This window comes from Leptonychotes weddellii, chromosome 5, assembly GCF_054177405.1.
Source record: "Leptonychotes weddellii isolate Sample4059 chromosome 5, ASM5417740v2, whole genome shotgun sequence".
NCBI classification, from domain to species: domain Eukaryota; kingdom Metazoa; phylum Chordata; class Mammalia; order Carnivora; family Phocidae; genus Leptonychotes; species Leptonychotes weddellii.
The window spans coordinates 53,991,523-54,012,532 of NC_138373.1; the positions used below are offsets into that span (position 1 = coordinate 53,991,523).

The 21,010-nt window shown below is 37.8% G+C and overlaps 1 long non-coding RNA gene across 1 annotated transcript in view; it reads right to left on the minus strand.

Moving 5' to 3' along the window:
* The window catches only part of LOC145721410 (uncharacterized), a 29,911-nt gene extending 9,757 nt beyond the window's left edge, over window positions 1–20,154 (minus strand). The window contains exon 1 of the long non-coding RNA XR_014145083.1: window positions 19,878–20,154. This is a non-coding gene — a long non-coding RNA (uncharacterized LOC145721410). The remainder of the gene's footprint in view (window positions 1–19,877) is intronic.
* Window positions 20,155–21,010: the final 856 nt, after the last annotated feature.

The window sequence follows — 21,010 nt, forward strand, 5'->3', positions numbered from 1 at the left end:
AAAGGGACAATGCAGCGGGTGCCTGAGCAGAGGTAGATATACATGTAACATACATGCAATTCCTTGCTGCCCTGTCTATATATAGCATTGAAATGCCCATGAGCACAGAATTTCAGGGGACATGTAATGGAGAGGAGTTCAGTGAGACACAAAGCAAGTACAAGGTAAGTGTCTTTTTTTTTTTTTTAAGATTTTATTTATTTATTTATTTGACAGAGAAAGAGAGAGAGGAGAGAGAGAGAATATGAGTGGTGGGAGGGGCAGAGGGAGAGAGGACTCCCCCTGAGCAGGAAGCCCAACTCGGGGCTCAGATAATGACCTAAACCAAAGGCAGACACTAAACCAACTGAGCCACCCACGTGTCAACAAGTTAAGTGTCTTGACAGAGTGACAGGTTGCAACCCATAGGTCCTTTTCCTTTCAGGCCTTCCTTACTCATTAGTAAGCTAAAAGTAGAGAGTGTTGATAGAATATGCATGTATCAAGAAGTGAAATAAAAACAGTTGAGTTGATTCTGTACAGTTTCTACCTTTCTGGTAAGAACGAAATATGTAGGCATGAGCAAACTTACAAAATACAAATTGTATAAGTTCAGTAATTCCTCACACCAATTAAGTACTCTCATATTTGCATTTAAAACTAGCTATGCACACTATAAAGATGAATAGTAAAATTCATGCTAATAATTATATATTTTAATTTTTCTCTACATAAAAGACATGTTAAATAGCAAATAAAAAGCACAATGACACATCAAGAGAAAGACCACAGAAGACCAGAAGAAACGAAGTAGAAAATAACACAACACTGTCCCATAAACAAAGGGCATTTCATAGCCATGGTGTTACTCTTCCTTAAGCCTCTCTTCTTTTTATGATCATTTTATCCCCCATCTGAAATGCCTGTGTGTCTTGAAGTTCTAGTGCCTGGAATTGAGGGCTGCTCTAGATTGTTCTGGCCATTCCCAAGCTCTCTATTGTATCCAAATCCAGTAGTGCATTACCTTCCCTCACTTTTTGTTTCACCAAGAGTTTAATTGTTCATCTAGTAGATGCAACATTTGTCCCATTTCCTTGCTTACTTTTCTATATGATGATTATAATGGAAATACTTGAAAATATCAGACCTCTACAGGACATTCCATTTCCAAGTCTGGACTATGAGCCTAATCATCCAGGGAAGGAAAAGCAGACAGGTACCAAGCAGAGAGGCCCCTGTCCAGCTTCATGTCCCAGGGCTGACTCCTTTTTTTGAAGAGAGAGAGATGGAGTGTGCACGCGTGTGAGAGAGAGAAATGCAAGTGAGTGTGAGGCAGTGCCAGACTTTTTCAGAGAGAAAAGAACTTTAAAAATTAATTTTATTATTTGTGAATATATAATAAGACCAATTATTACAAATTACCTGGGCAAGAAAGTCTTACTCTCATAGAAAATAAGGAAGGAAAGCCTGCCTTTCCTGGCTATGGTAGCTTAAGAGAAGGAAGGTTACAGAGGCACGTCAAATATTCTAGGGCATTTATCTCATGGTTTTCTAGGAAAGCATCCTAACTGGAGGTAGGGAGACTCCACACTCTTTCTCTACCCCCATCCTTTGCCTTTCTTTCTGTGTGGACTCAAGAAAGTGATAAATTTCCTCAGCAGGGTTTAGCCCAAGTTCATTTCTCTTAAACCCTGGAAAAGCTCAGCAGTCCCTGAAAGTCTCATACCTTTGTCCGAGATTCTGCATGGATGATGGTCCCAGGACTTGTAGCTACATGTATCAGAGCTTTGCTTCTCTTCTGGTGTGTTAGTGGGTGGGAAGTAATGTAACCCTTATATTAAATATTCAGGAGTAATGTAACCCATATACTAGTCAGGAGATACACTATAAGACTAACAGATTAGTAAGAGGGCCATGTATGTTTGGAAATTGTTTTTATGTTTTTATTTTTTTTTAAAGATTTTATTTATTTATTTGAGAGAGAGAGAATGAGAGACAGAGAGCATGAGAGGGAGGAGGGTCGGAGGGAGAAGCAGACTCCCCGCTGTACGAGGGGCTCGATCCCCAGGACTCCAGGATCATGACCTGAGTTGAAGGCAGTCGCTTAACCAACTGAGCCACCCAGGCCCCCTGGAAATTGTTTTTAATAGATAATTGGCATGTTAAACAATTATGTTGCTCACTGTAAGACTGTTTCCATTCAAACAAATGAGGATTTTATTCTGTTTTCATTTTTTTTTCTTCTAGATGATTTTGAAAGGTACTCTGCCCTGAATTGGTTGTTGCTATTCAGAAGACATTAGTTTGCAATACACATATAAAATATAAGTTTAAGAAAGTCTGAATATATTCTGATTTAAGCATGTAGTGAATGCTGAGGTGGGTGACTCAGGCAACTCTCACCCCCCACCCCGCAGCACCCAGCTAAACCCTTTCTGGGAATTGCCCTCAGCCAAAAAGAGCCACTCTACCTTCCTTCCTGGAATAGCTCACAGGAGAGAACTGGAAATGTGGGGCCATCCTGACCAACACCCTTGCCTCAAGGCAGAACTACACTTAATGGGGCCTTCTCAGCTCAGAGCTCCCTATAGGACTGCACCACATTTCAGCTTCTCCCTCTACTCAATCCTATTTCTTCCACTTTCCCTACAGGTGTTGAGCCCCCGTGGCACTCATCAGCAAATTACCACACATGTGTTTCTGCCAGAGTTCTTTCCCAGGGAAACTGACCTCAGTCAGCTTTTGAAGACCCATATTTGAAGAACAGTCCTATTAATATTTTAGTATGTTTTTTATGTCACTCAGAGGACCTTTATTTACCTGATCTCAGGAAGAGATAATTTTTGGTTGATCTTTCTGTTTGTTTCACATAACAATAGACGAGTATTTTTGGAAAATGTGAAAATAAATAAAACTCAGAACTCATAGTTTTAAAATTTGTTGCTAGTGTAATCTTATATTTAGAAAATAAAAGATGTTATGTATGTACTATTTCTGTCTTTCATTAACTTTTAAAAACAAAGCAATAAACATTAAAATAATGATTTGTGAAGAAAAGAGACAGAACTAAAAATAAAGTAGAAGAATTGGTAGCAGTTATCTGAACTTTACCACTGTTCAGGTTCAATTATGGAAAATACATATAATAATATATATTATATAAATATTATTTTCTAAGATTCTAAGATTCTACCATGCTTTACAATTTAACCACAAATTGGGAAAGTAACTAATGAAATACTGAAATATTGAGTATTTAAGGTCCTCTCTCTTTATACAAATATATTTAATTTCACAACTATATCATAAGGTAAGCATTATTGTCTCAATATTATAAGCAAGAACACTAAGTTTCAGAAAAATTAAGTAGTTCTTCTAGATCACTGAAACAGTAAGTGGTGGAGTCCGAATTTAATTCAGATCTGCCTCATTTTAGGATTCTTGTCATGATCTAACTCCACAGTATGTTTCTAAACAAAAGAAGAGCTGGACTGGACCACAGAGTCTGGTTCTAAATTAACAGTGGGAAAGAATTACGATTTTTCCTAGCTCAAAGTAGCTTTTATTTAGGTTTGGCCTAATAACAAACGAAGTATAGAAGATATTCTTGAGATAAGCATTTCAATGGGTGGACACAGCAACCAGCGCCTCCCTTGTTTTTCGTGGAGACACCCTAGAGGTCCGGTGGGCTAAACAAGCTGTGAGTGAGATATCTGTCAGGTTGGAGGAGCACAGACCTGTGTGCTTGCTGCTTTTATATCAGCCACGTTGGCATTCAGTAAGCATGAACAACTTACACAACTATTTACGGCAATAATTCTGAAATCATGTTGAGGTTTTGAGCCTCGAAGTTCTCTGCCAATACTGAGCAGTGCACCCTCACCTCACTCAGGGTCTCAGGGCGTAGAAATTTCCATATGTCTGCTTGGGCTAGCTTGTCCATGGCCTCCCTCAAGAAGGCAGAACTCCTAACCATTTGGCAAAACTGTCACCTCAGTAACAACAATGCATATACCAAATGTAGCATTTGCATAAATAAGTGATTTAAATTACACAGAGCCATACATTTCATTACTTGAAGAGAATTTACCCATAAAAAATTCAAGTATTTTAACCAGTCACAATGGCCCAGGTCTGAGGTGATAAATGCACATAACATCAAAGTTTTAAATTTTAAAATAAAACGATAAAACTACATGATTCCAGCTGCAGAAAAAAAAGTTGTGAATAAGTTTGGATTACCTGATCTAGAATTTAGTCAACATAAAGTGGGGATCTGAGGCAAATCAGGACACAAAAGAAGTGATATCTTTTTTTTTTTTTTTTTTTAAGATTTTGTTTATTTGCGAGAGAGAGAATGAGAGACAGAGAGTGTGAGAGGGAGGAGGGTCAGAGGGAGAAGCAGACTCCCTGCCGAGCAGGGAGCCCGATGTGGGACTCGATCCCGGGACTCCAGGATCATGACCTGAGCCGAAGGCAGCCGCTTAACCAACTGAGCCACCCAGGCGCCCCCAGAAGTGATATCTTTGTAAAGTCTTCCATAATTTCATGTATAATTGTGTTTTATATGTGCATAATTCTACCTCCTACCTTTAGAGATTGTAAAAACTAGAACAGTTTGGACTGTTTAGATAATCTAGTTTTTTTAAAAAACAGGTTTTTGATGTATAATGAATATATAAAGAACTGCACATACTTAACGTTTGGACATATGCCAACATCTATGATACCATCACCACAATCAAGCTAATAGGCATATACAACATCTCCCAAATTTCCTTGTGTCCCTTTGTTTTGGTTTTGTCTGGGAGTTGTTGTTTAATGGGTACAAAGTTTCAGTTATTCTAGATTAATAAGTCCTAAAGATCCACTTTACAGTATAGTGCCTATAATTAACAATATGGTATTGTGCACTTCAAAATATGCCTTTCTTAATTCACTTTGTCAAGAAGGATAGAACAATATATATATCTTCGAAGACTATCTTTTTTATTTTTTTATTTTATTTATTTTATTTTTTAAGATTTTATTTATTTATTTGCGAGACAGAGAATGAGAGACAGAGAGCATGAGAGGGAGGAGGGTCAGAGGGAGAAGCAGACTCCCTGCTGAGCAGGGAGCCCGATGTGGGACTCGATCCCGGAACTCCAGGATCATGACCTGAGCCGAAGGCAGTCGCTTAACCAACTGAGCCACCCAGGCGCCCCTCTTTTTTATTTTTATTCCTCAAAAGGAATTAAGAGGGGCTCGTGGTAAATAAAAGAACAAAAATGATTATTTGTATCTAAACACTTTTTTCCTAGTTATAAAGGTAACATATGTCATATAGAAAGTTAGGAAAATACTGAGGAACATAAAAAGGCAATAAAGATTGCTCAGATTCTAATCACCAAAAGACAATTCTTTTAATGATTTAGTGAATTTCTTTCTTCCTACTTTCCAGTTAGAGTAGGTAATACAGTCATATAATTCAAAAGTCAAAAGAAAGAAGAGCATTCCCCAGTCACCTAGACATGGAGTTCTCCCACCTAGCAGCAACCAATATACATTTCTTATGTATCTTTCCAAATCTTCACAACTAATTTGAGCACATAAAAAACAAATACATGTACTTCCCCTCCCTTTTTTTTTTCCAGAAACAATAGCATACTATATGTACTATTATGCAACTTGGCTTTTTCACTTGACAATAGCTCTTGGAGATCTTTCATATCACTTCACAAAATTTTCTCATTTTCTTTTTTACTGCTGCTTCTCCAATTGTATGGACAGACCATAATTTATCTGAGACATTTCCTTCTCATGAATATTTATATTTTTTCAAGTCTTTTGCAATTACAGAAGCAAAATATCCTATTTCGATGCCATTTTATACCTGTGTGAGCATATATTTTGGATAATTCCTATTGTAAAATTATTAGGTAAAAAAATTTTTTTTTTTGATATTGACAAAATTACCTCCAGAAAATGTTCTAAAACTCTTTTTTTTGACCCATATTTTCTTTAAAGTGCATAATAGTAAATTTTCCGTGTCAACTTGATAGGATCAGGGGTGTCCAGATACCTGATTATTATTTCTGAGTGTGTCTGTGAAGGTGTCTGCAGATGTGTGTATGAAGAGCATTTGAATTGTACTGAATAGCATATGAATTGGTGGACTCAGGAAAGAATATTGCCTCCCCTCACCCCCAATGTGTGTATCAACTACTCCACTAAGGGCCTGGACAGAACAAAAATGTGGAGGAAGGAAGAAATTGCCTCTTTTTTCCCTGCCTCATTGCTTCATTTGGGACATCTCTTTTCATCTTTTTTTGCTCTCCCACTGGGATTTGTATCACTGGCTCTCCTAGTTCTCAGGCTGTCAGACCTGGATTGAATTAAACTACTAGCTTTCCTGGGTCTCCAGTTTACAGATGGCATATCTTGGGACTTCACAACCTCCAGAATTGGGTAAGCCAATTCATCATAGTAAGTTTCCTTTTATATCCTATTGGTTCTGTTTCTCTGGAGAACCTTGACTTATAAAGAATTTATTAAAATAAATATACTATATATATTGTGCATACACACACACACACCACACACACACACACACACATAACTTTACTTCCAGAGAAAAATGGCAGGATCACAGAATTTCTCTCCCATTAAAATCTTAATAAATCAATAAGACACAGAAACAGCACACTCACACACAGTCATCAAACTAGAGAGGAGCAACATTTTTCTTTATGTTCTTTGGAAAGCATTATTCGGAGACAGAAGTTTGCAGAAATCCTTAAGAGATCTTCATCTGCTTTCTCAGAAGTAGTGTTTGTCATTTCTCCATTCACCCATTCAACAAAGACATATTGAGTGCCTGCTATGTGCTAGAATACCAGACTTGTGATAGATTTTGCAGATGCGAGAGTGAGAGACAAGAAAAAAAGCAAGGGGAAGATGTTGAGACAAAATTCTAATCTGTGACTAACACATCTACTTTGGAACTGAGCAGAACTGATGGTGATGGGGTGTGTGAGGAGGCAGCCCAAAGAGAAAGACATAGGAAGCTGCTCTAGAGTGGAAGTCCTGCTCCTCACAACAGGTAAGCTGTGACTCAGTGAAAGCCAGACGCAGTGCCAAACACATTGGCTTATTTTTCTCTTGTTGGGAAGAAGGTAGAAGAGAAATTTGGGTCTAGTAAGGGAAAACTATCTCTAAATAAAAGAAGGCTTGACAAATGGAATTAAAAAAAGAAAATAAATTTAAAACTTCTGGAGACAGGGGTGCCTGGGTGGCTCAGTCGGCTAAGTGTCTGCATATGCTCAGATCATGATCCCGGTGTCCTGGGAGTGAGCCCGGCATCAGAATGCCTGCTCAGGCTGGGAGCCTGCTCCTTCTCCCTCTGCCTCTCACCCCGCTCGTGCTCTCTCTCTATCTCTCTGTCTCTCTCAAATAAATAAATAAAATCTTAAAAAAAAAAAACCTCTAGAGACATAGATGGTACATGGAAAGTCCCATGTGAAACCATTCTCTGCTCTACAGTGTCTTAGCCTGAAGAAATCTTACATTTTGCACTTTACCTTTTGGTTAAGAGAAAAGCTTGGAATGTGGCTGGTGGATAAAGAGTGGGCAGCACAATACTCCTTCAGGGCTAATAGTTTCTGACAGTATCAAAAGCATCAAAAAACCTGAATTAGAGGTATAATCAGGAAATAGAGGCTTGCCCCTCCCCCCAGAGCCCCTGCTCTAAATACGAGAACAGAGAGAAGTACACATGATCAGGAAGAATGAACTCTGGTGCAGTTCTTTAAACACAACCATAGATGTGAATGCAAAGACAAAAGTCTACCAAATTTACCAACTGTTACTGTGCCCAGATCTGGGAACTTCCAGTTGAGGCAACAGAAAGGCAGAATACAGAATACAAAAATGTTGAAGCCAAGGCATTAGGCTGGTTAATATATGTAAGACAAGATGATCGATTTCTTTGTTAAGCAAGAAATCTAGTAGAGTCATGGGTATTTATTCATTTTATTCTATAGATAAGAGAAGGGAAAAAATGCCAGTAATCTACTGACTTGCTAGAACAATCTCACAAGTATTCATACTGTATAGGAAAATAGAAACGTCAAACATGACATTAAGAGAACATCAGATTATTGAGAAGATAACTCATGAGAATTACAGGGTACTTTGGAGATTAAGAATACAGCAATGACTTCTGGAATCTTTATTCGCATTATTCTTCCAAGGATAAATTTATAATAATAAAGAACAGATGTCCATCAACAGATGAATGGATAAAGAAGATGTGGTATATATATACAATGGAATATTATGCAGTCATCAAAAGGAATGAAATCTTGCCACTTGCAATGACGTGGATAGAACTGGAGAGTGTTATGCTGAGCGAAATAAATCAATCAGAGAAAGACATGTATCATATGACCTCACTGATATGAGGAATTCTTAATCTCAGGAAACAAACTGAGGGTTGGTGGAGTGGTGGGGAGTGGGAGAGATGGGGTGGCTGGGTAATAGACATTGGGGAAGGTATGTGCTACGGTGAGCACTTGAATTGTGCAAGATTGTTGAATCACAGATCTGTACCTCTGAAACAAATAATACATTATATGTTAAAAAAAAGAAGAAGATAGCAGGAAGGGAAGAATGAAGGGGGGAAATCGGAGGGGGAGATGAACCATGAGAGATGATGGACTCTGAAAAACAAACTGAGGGTTCTAGAGGGGAAGGGGGTGAAGGGATGGGTTAGCCTGGTGATGGGTATTAAGGAGGGCACATTCTGCATGGAGCACTGGGTGTTATATGCAAACAATGAATCATGGAACACTACATCAAAAACTAATGATGTAATGTATGGTGATTAACATAACATAAAAAAAAAGCAATGGAAAAAAAATTTCAACTTACAAACTGATAGAACTATTAAGAGAAACAGACAAATCCACACTTTACTGTGGTATTTTAATATAACCACTCAGTAATTGATAGAGAAAAACAATTCTTAAAAATATACATGATTTAAACATCATGATTAATGTTTTTGACCTAATAAACCCATATTGAGTATTGTATATAATAAGCACATTCAAAACATTTATAAGAACTGACTAAATAATTTTAAAGCAAGCCTAAACAAATGTCATAAGATTGAAATAAGTATATTTTTCCTAACATAATACAATGAGTTAGAAACTAACCACAATTCAAGAAAATCTTCATATGCTTGGAAATTAAATAGATATCCAAGTAACTCATGGGTCAAAGAAGATATAGTTGAATTAAAAAAATAGTTCGTGGGTGCTTGGGTGGCTCAGTTGGTTAGGCATCCAACTCTTGATTTCGGCTCAGGTCATGATCTCAGGGTCATGCGATTGAGCCCATATCAGGCTTTGTGCTCAGCGTGAGTCTGCTTGAGATTATTTCTCTTCTTCTGCCTCTGCTCCTCCCTCTGCTCACACACACACTCTCTTTCTCTCTCAAAATAAATAAAAATAAAAAATCTGTAAAAAAATAGTATGAACTGAGCGATAATTAAAATAGTACATATAAAAACTTACAAGATTCAGCAGAGGAATACTTAAAGGAAAATTATGGTGTAAGATATTCATATTAGAAAAAGTCTAAAAATTAATAAACTAAGATATAATTTAAGAAATTAAAAAAAGAACAAAATAAACCCAAAGAAAGTAGAAGAAAGGAAATGTTAAAAATAAGAAGAGGTCAATTAAATAGAAAACCAACAGAATCCATAAAACCAAAGACTGATTTTTCAAAAAACCTAATAAATTAACATCTGATGAGATCAATACAAAAAGGAGAGTGACAGCACAAATAACCAATATCAGAAAAAAAGGCCATTACCATAAAAGCTAGAAATATTAAATACAGAATTAAAAGTCATTATGAACAATTTTATGCCATTGAATTTGAAAATGTAGATTAAAGGAACAAATTTTATCAAAGTGCAATTTACACAAACTGTCTCAAGAAGAAATAGAAAAACTGAATGGTGCTAAAACCTAAATGATCTTTCAGTGAAATTGAAGAAATTGAATCAAGGAAAATTTGGGGCCCTAGATGGCTTCACATTAAATTGCCACGGTGAAGGAATAAATAATTCTGAACTATTCTGATATTATAGAGAAACTCTTTCAGAGAACAGAAAAAGAGAGAACACTACTTATCTCACTTCATGAGGCTGGCATAAACTTGACAACAAGAAAGAAAAATTATCGTCCAATTGCACTTGCGAACATAGAACAAAAATTGTAGCAAAAGTATTGGCAAATTAATCCAGCAACCTCCAAGGTGGTCCCCAATGATCCCCACCTCTGGGTAGTTCACTCCCAACATTGGATTAAGGTTGGTGTATGTGACCAATAGAATACAGCAGACATGATCACTTATGAGATGTGGTTATCAAAGATGCAGAGCCTCTGCCATAAAGAACAGTACAACAAACAGCTATACTAAGATACAGCATAGAAACAAAAGTTTGAAAAACATCTGGAGTATACAGGAAGGAGATCTCTTTACTAATCTCAGAGCATGTGCTGGAGGGGCAGGATCTTTGGGACACTTCTCAAAGAACAAAAGAGCTGGTGGGTGCCATTTCCCTCCCCCAACCCCCAGCCTAGATACATGGACACCTGTGGGAACCATACTGTGCAAACACTCCACCTAGCTTGCTAACTGCATGCCCTGCCCCTGCATGCTTCTGCAGATTTGCCTCCTCCAATCTACTTGGCCTTGGCAGTAGTTCCCCCCTCTTACCCCCTGGAAGCTGTGACTGCACCTCCCCACCTCCAGTGGCCTGTGTGGTCCTTCCTGGCACAGCATGCCATACCCCCAAATTCTCCTGTAGACCTGCCCCCTCAATTATGCCCTTGGCCAGAGCCCATCCAAAGTGGTCCCATAAGCCTGGCAGTATGCAAGCAAACTCCTGCCTGGGAACAAAAGGAAGATAACCACACACACCAGTCTGACTGTGGCCCCCACAGCGGGATGGAAACAGACATCATGTCTGACTGCAGGGCCCACCCACCAATAAAATCTTCTCAGGGATAACAAAGGGAAAGCACCCTGAAGTTTGAAGCTACTGCATCTCTGGCAAATGCCTTGTCTAACTCAACTCAAGTCCAAGTCAGCCCCCCAGACTGGCCCACTAACAACATAGGGACCCAATCTTGCTCACAACAGGCAAAGAGAACCATTGCAGACAACTGGACTGAAGGCAAATGCAGCTCAGCCACAACAGTAGGGCATATGCGACACACATAGGAGACACCCCTGAAGTGCCATGTTCTGGTGAACAGGGGACATTGCACTGCAGGGCACTACAGGAACTTTTCTTCATAAGGCCACTACTTTCAAGAGCAGGAGACTTGGCTGACTTTCCTAACACCTAAAAACAGACACAGAGAGTTAGACAAAATGAGGAGACAGAGGAATATGTCCCAAATGAAAGAAGAGGACAAAGTCACAGCAAGAGAGCTAAACAAAACAGAGATAAGTAATATGCCTGATAGAGAATTTAAAGTAAAGTCATAAAGATATTCACTGGATTTGAGAAAAGTGTGGAGGACTTCAGTGAGACCCTCAACAAAGAGATAGAAAATATAAAAAAAGAACCAATCAGAGATGAAGAACTCAACTGAAGTTAAAAATACACTAGATGGAGGGGTGCCTGGGTGGCTCAGTTGGTTGGGGGTCCAACTCCTGATTTCAGCTCAGGTCATGATCTCATGGTCATGGGATTGAGCCCTGTGTCGTCGGGCTTCCCACTCAGTGGGAGTTTGCTTGAGATTCTCTCTCTCTTCTGCCTCTACCCATCCCCCCACTCATGCTCACACACACTCTCTCTCTTTCTAAAATAAATTAATAAATCTTAAAAAAAATACACTAGATGGAATAAATAGTAGACTAGAGGAAACAGAAGAACAGATCAGTGACCCCGAGGACAGAGGAATGGAAAATAATCAAGGTGAACAGGAGAGAGAAAAAAAGATAATAATAAATGAAAACAGCCTAAGGGAACTTAGTGACACCATCAAGTAAAATAACATTCATATTACAGGGATTTGAAGAGAAGAGAGAGAAAAGGGGGCAGAAATTTATTTGAAGAAATAATAGCTGAAAACTTCCCAAATCTGGAGAAGGAAACAGAAATCCAGATGAAGGGGGCACAGAGAGCCCCCCCAACAAAATTAACCCAAGGAGGTCCACACCAGGACACATAGTGACTAAAGTGGCAAAAAGTAGTGCTAAAAAGAAAAAATTTAAAAGCAGCAAGAGAAAAGAAAACAGCTACATACAAGGAAAACCCTATAAGGCTATAAGCTGAGTTTTCAGCAGAAACTTTAGAGGCCAAGGGCACCTGGGTGGCTCAGTCAGTTAAACATCTGCCTTTGGCCCAGGTCATGATCTCAGGGTCCTGGGATCAAGCCCTGAGTCAGGATCCCTGCTCAGCAGGGAGTCTGCTTCTCCCTCTGCCCCTCCCCCTGCCCGTGCAAATTCTCTCTCTCCCTCAAATAAATAAAATCTTAAAAAAAAAGAAAAAAAAAAAGAAACTTCAGAGGCCAGAAGGGAGTGGCATGATATATTCAAAGTGCTGAAAGAAAACAACTTGCAGCCAAGAATACTCTATTCAGCAAGGCTATCATTCAGAATACAAGGAGAGATAAAGAGTTTCCCAGACAAACAAAAATTAAAGGAGTTCATCACCACTAAAACAGTCTTTTTTTTTTTTTTTAAGATTTTATTTATTTGACAGAGAGACACAGCAAGAGAGGGAACACAAGCAGGGGAAGTGGGAGAGGGAGAAGCAGGCCTCCCGCTGAGCAGGGAGCCCGATGCGGGGCTCGATCCCAGGACTCTGGGATCATGACCTGAGCCGAAGGCAGACGCTTAACAACTGAGCCACCCAGGTGCCCCACCACTAAACCAGTCTTACAAGAAATGTTAAAGGGGAGTCTTTGAGTGGAAAGACCATAAGTAAGAGTAAGAGAAGTAGGAAACACAAAAGCAGTAAAATTAAGTATATGTATAGAAATCAGTCAAGGAATTCACAGAATAAAAGGATGTAAAGTATCACACCATATACCTAAAACATAGTGGTGGGGGGAGGAGTAAAGAATGGGGTCAAACTTAAGTGACCATGAACTTAATATAGACTGCTATATGCATAAGATGTTATATATAAACCTAATAGTAACCACAAATCAAAAATTGGTTAAGAGATATGCAAAAATTAAAGAGAAAAGAATCCAAGTATATCACTAAAGAAAGTTAGCAAGCTATGAGAGAGGAGAACAAGGGAATAAAGAGACAGAAGAATTACAAAACACCCCATAAAACAATTAACAAAATGGCAATAAATATATACCTATAAATAATTACTTTGAATGTAAATGGACTAAATGCTCCAAACAAAAGACATAGGGTGATGGGATGGATGAAAAAGCAAGACCCATCTACATGCTGCCCATAAGACACTCATTTCTGACCTACAAACACATGTAGATTGAAAGTAGGGGATAGAAAAGCATTTGTCAAGCAAATGGAAGTGAAAAGAAACCCAGGGTAGCAATGCATATATTGGACAAAATGGACTTTAAAAACAAAGACAATAAAAAGGGACAAAGGAGGACACTATAAAATCATAAAGGGAACAATCCAACAAGAAGATAGGACAATTGTAAATATTTGTTCACCCAACATGGGAACACCCAAATACATAAAGCAGCTAGTAAAAAATGTAAAGGGAGCAATCGGTAGTAATACAATAATAGTAGGGGATTTTAACAGCCTACTTAACATCAATGGATAGATCATCCAAACAGAAAATAAAAAAGAAGACAGTAGTTTGGAATAACACACTGGGCCAGATGGACTTAATAGATATATTCAGAACATTCTATCCTAAAACAGCAGGAGACACATTCTTTTCAAGTGCACAAGGAACATTACCCAGAATATATCACATATTAGGCCACAAAATAAGTCCCAACAAGTAAAAAAGATTGAAGTCATATCATGCATCTTTTCTGACCATAATACTATGAAACTAGAAATTGACCACAAGAAAAAGTCTGGAAAGAACACAATACATGGAGGTTAAATAACATGCTACTAAACAATGAAAAGTCAACCAAGAAATCAAAGAGGAAATCAGAAAAATACATGGAGACAAATGAAAGTGAAAACACAATGGCCCCAAATCTTTGGGATCAGCAAAAGCTGTTCTAAGGGGAAAGTTTATAGCAATATAAACCTACCTCAAGAAGCAAGAAAAATCTCAAATAAACCACCTAAACTTACATCTAAAAGAATTAGAAAAAGAAGAACAAAGTCCCAAACTAGTAGAAAGAAGGAAATAATAAAGATTAGAGCAGAAATAAATGATATAGAAACTTAAAAAAAAAATCAGTGAAAGATCAAAAAAAGATCAATGAAACCAGGAGCTGGTTCTTTGAAAAGATCAACCAAATTGTTAAAACTTTAGCCAGACTCACAAAAAGAGAGAGTGAGAGAGAGGACTCAAATGAATAAAATCAGTAATGAAAGATGAGAAATAACCAACACCAGAGAAATACAATGGATTGTAAGAGAATATAATGAAAAATTATATGCCAACAACAATGCGGGGCTTGATCCCAGGACCCTGGGATCATGACCTGGGCTGAAGGCAGATGCTTAACAGAGTGAGCCACCCAGGCACTCCTAGATCAAATAATCTTAAAATTATATGGAAACACAAAAGATCCTGAATAGCCAAAGCAATCTTGAAAAAAGAAGAACAAAACTGGAGATATTATAATCCCAGATATCAAAATATACTACAAAATATACTATAGTAATCAAAACACTATGATAGTGGCACAAAAATAGACACATAGATCAATGGAACAGAATAGGGTCCAGAAATAAACCCACAATTATATGGTCAATTAATCTTCAACAAGGGAGGCAAGAATGTCAGTCTTGCCTGGGAAAAAGACAGTCTCTTCCACAAATGGTGCTGGAAAAACTGGACAGTTACATGTAAAAGAATGGACTACTTTCTTACACCATACACAAAAATAAACTCAAATGGATTAAAGACCTAAATGTGAAACCTGAAACCATTAAAATCCTGAAAGAGAGCATAGGCAGTAACTTCTCTGACATGAGCTGTAGCAACATTTTTCTAGATATGTCTCCTGAGGCAAGGGAAATAAAAGGAAAAATAAACTATTGGGATTATATCAAAATAAAAAGCTTCTGCACAGGAAGGAAGCAATTGACAAAACTAAAAGACAACCTACTGAATGGGAGAAGATACTTGCAAATGACATATCCAATAAAGGGTTAATATCCAAAATCTATAAAGAACTGATATAACTCAACACCAAAAAAAAACCCCAAATAATTCAATTAAAAAGTGGACAGAAGACATGAACAGACATTTTTTCCAAAAAAGACATACAGATGGCCAACAGACACATGAAAAGATGCTTACCATCACTCATCATTAGGAAAATTCAAATCAAAACCACAATGAGATATTACCTCATACCTGTCAGAATGGCTAAAATAAAAAAAACACAAGAAACAATAAGTGTTGGCAAGGATGTGGAGAAAAAGGCACCCTTGTACACTGTTGGTGGGAATGCAAACTGGTGCAGCTGCTGTGGAAAACAGTAAAAGATTCCTCAAAAAGTTAAAAATAGAATTACCATATGATCCAGTAATCCTACTACTGGGTATTTACCCAAAGAATACAAAGACACTAATTCAAAAAGATATATGCACCCCTACGTTTATTGTGGCATTATTTACAACAGCCAAATTATGGAAGCAGCCCAAGCCTCCTTCGATAGGTGGATGGATAAAGAAGATGGGTGTAGATATATACAATGGGATTATTACTAAGTCACAAACAAGAATGAAATTCTGCCATTTGCAACAACATGGATGGATCTAGAGGGTTTAATAGTAAGTGAAATAACTCAGTGAGAGAAAGACAAATACCACATGATTTCACTCATATGTGGAATTTAAGAACAAAACAAATAAAAAAAAGAGGCAAACCAAAAAAACAGACTCCTAACCATAGAGAACAATCACATGGTCACCAGAGTGGAGATGGTTGGGGGAATGGGTGAAATAGGTGAAGCTGATTAAAGAGCACACTTATGATGAGCACTGAGTAATGTACAGAGTTGTTGAACCACTATATCGTGCACTTGAAATGAATATAACACTCTATGTTAACTACCCTGGATTTTTTTAAAAAGTGTAAAAAAAATAAAACTTCTATATAGCAAACAGTTCCATGTTTTAAAAAAGAGTGAAAAAACAAGCCACAGAAATATTCCAAACTCAATGTCAGCATCTGCTTCTGGAGAGCCCAACCTTTGACATACTACTTATTATATTTCAAAGTAAACAAAACAATATACGATATTATCTGTAGTAAATATTTATAGAATAAAATTCAGAATGGTAGTGGTGTGGGGGGTAGAAATAGACTTCAGAAGAAGTAGTTTTTGAACTTCAAAAGTATCTGTAATACTTTATTTCTTAAGCCAGTGGTGGGTGGGCTTCAGTATATATATATTATATGGTGGTACTTACTATACTTACCATTTTTTGTACCCATGGTGTTTAAAAAATAAATAAAAGATTATGAGAAATTAAACTGTCAGATTTATGATCTCTTAGAAATCAAAGAAAAATGAAAGTCATCATTTTGTATTTTAACACACAAGTATTAGATTTATAAATAAAACATCAATATCTGTAAGTTGAATTTGCAGGCTTGAATAAACTGAATATGAATTAAATCACAGTAATTATGAATATGTCATTCTGGCCCGCAGCCTCTTTTACACGTTAAAAACTCACTGAAAAGGATTTCTCCTATTTACAAATGAAATATACCTCTATTTTCTCTAAAGCATGAGACCCACCAGTCCACTTATTGCAAAGCCATTAAGATGAGCCGAGTTAATTAATTTCCCAAACTGAAAGATTCATATTTTATATATTAATCAAGCTTTTAAAGTTAGCCTTACATATACACTTTATCACTCCACAAATATTAAATGCATTTTTATGCCAGGAACTATTTTCAGATGATATGGATAAGCCATGAACAAGAAACACAAAGTGCTCTTAAATCATTAGCATGATTTGTTTTTAAAGTATCTTCTTACATTACCAAAGTATCTAACTGCTAATGTCTGACTCAGGTAAAATATTTCTATTTAAGTAGTCAAGCTATTACAAATTAAATAGTACACTGGGGGTCAGGGGGGGAATTCCCTCAAAGACTGCACAGAAAATTAAGGAGTTAATTCTGTTTCTGTTCAATGCGGTAATGGAATTTTTTCTTCCAGACTATTTGCACATGTCTATTTCACATAAAGCACCAGATTATAAATTTGGAATCAAAGGTTCCTGACCATAAAAGTTAACTACCCAAATCTTTAAACACATTTAAACCTGCATGAGGTCCAGGCAAGGAAAAATTCACAAACAGCAATATTTATTGAAGTAGTAACATAAATTATGAGCAACCACCTAGACACCTTAAAATAGAGCACAGTACTCCTAGTTTTCTGAAATTGTTGCTGTTCTTCTTACTATACTTACCACCAGTAACACTTTCCATTTTTAGGTTTTTGTAGTATTTTCTTTATTTTTTTAAAAGATTTTATTTATTTATTTGACAGAGAGAGACACAGTGAGAGAGGGAACACAAGCAGGGGGAGTGGGAGAGGGAGAAGCAGGCTTCCCACAGAGCAGGGAGCCCGATGCGGGGCTTGATCACAGGACGCTGGGACCATGGCCTGAGCCAAAGGCAGACACTTAACAACTGAGCCACCCAGCGCCCCTGTAGTATTTTCTTTATTTTTAAAAAAGCTGGAGAACTCAGGTCAAAGCCAAAATTGAAAATCATTTTAATTTTTCAAAAGCATGAGTGAATAAATTTTTTAACTTTGGAAGGTAGAAAGGATGTCATAGGAATTTGAGGTTGACATGCATATTTTGGTTACTTAATATTGATGAATGGCATGAAAAACTAAACATTTTAGTAAAACAACCCTTTGAGTAATTTAATATCTCCCAATAAACAATAAAAACCTAAACTGAGTTTTGTTATTTTTTCTTTTAATTGTTAAAATAGTCAGACTCATGGAATAATAATTTTGCATCTACACATTTCAATCCATATGCTAAATGTACTTATGTTTATTTTTTGGCTATTTTCATAGTTATTCATACAATGTACACTTATTGGGTGCCAATTATGCGCTGGGTACTTTTCTAGGCCCTGAAGTGAACAAATACAGACATGATTCCTGTCTTCATTTCACTTCTAGTCAAGTAGGGGAGAGAGACATTAATCAAATGATCACCAAGCCAATAAAGTAGTAGGACCGTCACAAGAGCTAAGAAAGATAGTTACATAGTGCTAGTCATAATCCGTAGATAGGTGTTTGAGCTGGTCAGGGAAGGATCAGGGCAGGCTTCTTAGAGGAAGTGGCCCTTGAGCTGAGACCTGAAAGGCACTTGGAGTTAATCAGGTAAAGAGGGGAGGGGGGAGGACAGAGGGTCCTAAATGCATGTAGGGTTCTATGGCTGGAGCCCCGTATGAGGTTCTCAAAGACACAGGATCAGCAGTAGCCTGTGCCAGATGAGACCCAGGAGGTAGGTAAGGACCAGATCATATGGGCCTTGCCGGCCATATGAGGAGTTGGTCTTCCTCCTCACACGTGTGCATCTGCGAACACTCCTTCTGTCTGCAATGTGGAGAACAGATGAGAGAGGGAGCAGAGTGAAGAGAGCAGGAGACCAATTAGGAGCTAATGCCGACAGTATGAGTGAGGGATGGCAATGGGGGTGGTGTTGGTGGTGGAAATAAATACTTCGGAGGTGGAGTTGGCAGGACTTTGTGATGATGAGAAGATGATAAGAAATCTGAAATGGATTTGTTGTCAGGAGTGCTAATAATGAAATATAATTAACTACACAATTAGAGCCAACAATGAAATCATATTAAGTCTAATTAGTACACATAAATCTTAGGCTTAAAAGGCTAAATACTATCAGAGATGGCATTATTTCTGTAAAAATGACTTTGGCCACATAGTATCATTTGAGTTGGAAAGCTTCTTTTATTAAAGAAAATTTATCTTTACCACATTGACAAGCTTGTGTCCCTCTTCTCTAAATTTTCCATGTAAAACTAAAATCAGGCGTGCCTGGGTGGCTCAGTTGGCTAAGCATCTGACTCTTGGTTTTTGGCTCAGGGTGTGATCTCAGGGTTGTGGGATCGAGCCCTGCATTGGGCTGTGTGCTCAGCTCCGAGTCTGCTTAGGACTCTCTCTCCCTCTCCCTCCACTCCTCCCCACCTCTCTCTCAAATAAATAAATAAATAAATAAAATCTTTAAGGCTAAAATCAGTATCATTACATTTGTTTTTTTGTCAGTGATAGATTTTGAAAACATTGGGAACTTTAGGATTATATTTTTACTATTTGGCTTTGTGTGAAATTCCCCCATTTTAAACATAAACTCCTGATTTTATAAACTACTATAATTGAAATGTCACTAAATTAAACACAAATCCCATCAAACAAAGGCAAATGTATTCAATTGTCCTTATTCACCAATATACACAAAACTATAGAAACTTTACAACTGGACTTGTCTTCTAAACCCAGAAATTTTTCAATGCATTTGCAATAGCTCCTGTGTCATTCAGGACTATAAGCTTTAACATAATGTAATCTATTCTTCCTTTCCTGTTTGGGACTGAGTCAACTTGAATGGAAATTACTTGTATACTAGGGAGAGCAAGCAAATGTAATGTGAAAGCCAGCAACAGCAAGGCCAGGGCTTACCAGATTCCAGTCTCCATTAATTGTCATTAAGACCGTGTGCCAGGTAGGCTTTTCTTCTCCCATCAACCCCCTTTTTACTCCCCATCTTCCATCATGGGAGGGGTCTTTAAAGTGGAGAAAAGAGGGGCGCCTGGGTGGCTCAGTCGTTAAGCGTCTGCCTTCGGCTCAGGTCATGATCCCTGGGTCCTGGGACCAAGTCCCACATCGGGCTCCCTGCTCAGCAGGAATCTGCTTCTCCTTCTCCCTCTGCCGCTCCCCCTGCTCGTGCTCTCTCTCTGAAATAAAATAAATAAAATCTTTAAAAAAAAAGCTTTTTTTTTTTTTTTTAAAAAGAAGCAGAATGTAACAGCCCTCTGCATTGACATTATAAAGGTGATCAGTATCAACCAGGAAAGAGAAAAGAGTTGGTCTGGTGGATGTTTTCCCTTCTCGGAGGGGCCTACAATCCTCTTCCAAAGCACAGATGCTGCCCTGTCAGCCTTACTGAGGAGAACACCAAAGGGATCAATTGACTGGGATTGGGATAGGGTGAGAGCCTGGACAGAGAGAACAGACAGAAGAAACAGATTACCCAACGTTTCCCTGATGACCTTTCAGTGTGCGTGTTTATGTATTTGTATTGGATTACATAATAAGACTTTTTCTTTCCCATAAGGTATAGTATCTTCATACCCTTCCAGATGTTATAGGCTTAAGCAACGGTTTACACCTACTATTAACGCTGTAAATTACCTTGACTTTTTCCAAAACCCTAGATTTAGAATCTGACACTCCATTTTATAGTACCTAGGCTGATCTTTCTATCTTGATATCTTGTTTTATAATGCCTTGTATTATTATTATCTTTACTTCCAGAGTCACCCTAAAGATTCAGTATCCTAGAAAAAGTACAACACATGGTTTATTCTTTAATCAAACATGATGTTTGTTCTGTTCTACACTTAGTAACTCAAAACTTAGCATCCTAGGTAGTTCCTGGTATAAAAATATGAAGTAATACCAATCATTGGATGAAAGCAAGCTATAGAAGTGAACTAGACAGACCATGAAACTCTAGGGAGTTTGACACGTACAGACTCCTTGGGACAAAGCAACCCTAACTGCTGCTGATGCATAGGCTGTCAGGCTTCATG